Here is a 2,338-nt window from a genome sequence, read left to right as displayed (position 1 = left end):
AAGCCATTGCTCTTTCAAATTGTTTTAATAATCCTGTAAAATATGAAAAATATTTAGAGCATTGTTTTTAGCATTGACTTACTCAGGCATGCAAATTCCTTTTCTAATGTAACAGAGTTTCTAACTGAAGAATTATAGCCTGATATGTGATTTTTAACAGCATACAAAGGTGAATAAATATTCAAATGAAGCAGATGTAATGTTTACCAAGGTTCATCCCCCTAGATGCAGGTTGGCTCTCATCTCCTGAGATTTAGGTCCTTGTGTTTGTCCACAGTGTCGGGAGTCAGTAGATGGATAAATAAGGAATCTCTGACAACTGAGCTTTAGGCCTGAATAGTTAGAAGACTATAGAAATATAGACTACAGACCTATAGATTCCACAAGATTTCTCTTTTTTTCTCTTATATTACACAATTGCTTGATTCCACCTCACTTGTTTCTGTACAGTTTTATAAGTATAGGTTTATTCTCCATTTACCCACAAAGCCAAGATCTTACCTCTTGAAATAAGAATTCATTGCAAAGTAAGAAAGTCAAGGTTTTTATGATTTTATAGCATATAAGCTGTCCCTTACTATCACTGTTTATAATTGAAGATCAGTCTCTGAAGAGGCTCTGGATTCAAGTGTGATTTTAAGTCACCAGGGATCATTAGCTCATTCCCAAGTAAACACTGAGCAGTGCATTTCACAGAAACATAACTAATCTACAAAGACTGTCAATTTTAATAGGTATAGTTTTCTTTTTATGTAAGTATTGGTGTGCTTTCACCTGATAATTATAGAAAGAATATAATCATAAATTTCCTCAGCTAAATACTTGTTCTGATTTTTTTTTTGTATTTGAGTTTAGAGGCTATTAAACCCAAAATAAAAATGAAGGATTTAGGCTTGTTTCATTCAATGTCCATTTATTTTATTAGTATTTTTCAGTGATGGATGTAAATCATCCTATTAAGCACTTTGGTGAATATAGGAGAGATGAGATGCAAAACTGATTTATAAACAATTATTTAAGATACACACTTTAAAATATTTTAATTGATTTATTTTTGTTTTATGTGTATGAATGTTTTTCCTGCATGTATGTATATGCACCTGTGTCATGCAGTGTAAATGGAGGCCATCAGAAGGCATTGGATCCCCTGGAACTGGGGTTACAGACAGTGGTTAGCCACCATATGCCTCCTGAGAACTGAACCTGAGTCTTTTGCTAGAGTAGCCAATGTTCTTAATCACTGAGCCATTTTCCCAGCCTCAATATATGTACTTTTTAAGGTAAAGGGCCACAATACTACTATTATATAGAAAACTGAGTGGAAAATATACAGATGAATTCCAGCTAAGAATTAATATCTCATAACTCCTGCCTCAGGTGACAGCTGCTTTAGGCTTAGATGTGAGGGAAAATGGTGGAAACAGTAATCATCACCATGAAGACTCAGTCCAATATTCTTGCTCATCATATCTACATTACATCCTTTGCGCCTCCTTCACACAAGTGTTTGACCACTGAGCATAAACCAACTTTCATTCAGAGCTTCTGCTGTTCCTACTGGCAGATGGGAGTCAGAGACAGGATAATATCTGGAATCTCACTTGTGAACTAGTCTGGAGTACAAAGTAGTGAGCAAGTGAGAAGATAGCTCTAAAATGGTATAAGGTCAGCACTGACACACAGTGTTGTCCTTTAACCTTCACATGCTTACTGTGATGCAGGGGCACCTGAACTCTGACTCTCTCTCTCTCTCACCATTTACACATGTATCACACACAACACACAAACTACTCTATATTAATAAATGAAGAAATAAAATAGCCAATGTTTCCTCTACCCAGCTGTTTGTCTAACACTTCGTATACAATATCTTTCTTATTTTTTTAGATGGTCTCATGTGATCCAGGTTGCCTTCCAGTTTGCTATGTAGTCAAGAATAACCCTGAACATGTAGTAATCACAATCCCTTCATCTCTTAAGTGCTGGGATTATAAGTATCCAACACCATATTCAGCTTATGTAGGGGCTGAAACCAGGTCTCATGCTAGGGAAGTTCTCTGGACTATATCCTAAGCTCATAATTTTAGATGGTCTCATGTGATCCAGGTTGCCTTCCAGTTTGCTATGTAGTCAAGAATAACCCTGAACATGTAGTAATCACAATCCCTTCATCTCTTAAGTGCTGGGATTATAAGTATCCAACACCATATTCAGCTTATGTAGGGGCTGAAACCAGGTCTCATGCTAGGGAAGTTCTCTGGACTATATCCTAAGCTCATAATCTCATTTATCTTAATTACTTGGTGATCATTATATATATATAATATATACTTACAGA

Source organism: Nannospalax galili, unplaced genomic scaffold (assembly GCF_000622305.1).
Source record: "Nannospalax galili isolate Female #2095 unplaced genomic scaffold, S.galili_v1.0 scaffold1525, whole genome shotgun sequence".
Classification (NCBI taxonomy): Eukaryota; Metazoa; Chordata; class Mammalia; order Rodentia; family Spalacidae; genus Nannospalax; species Nannospalax galili.
Note: the sequence above shows the minus strand (reverse complement) of the source record.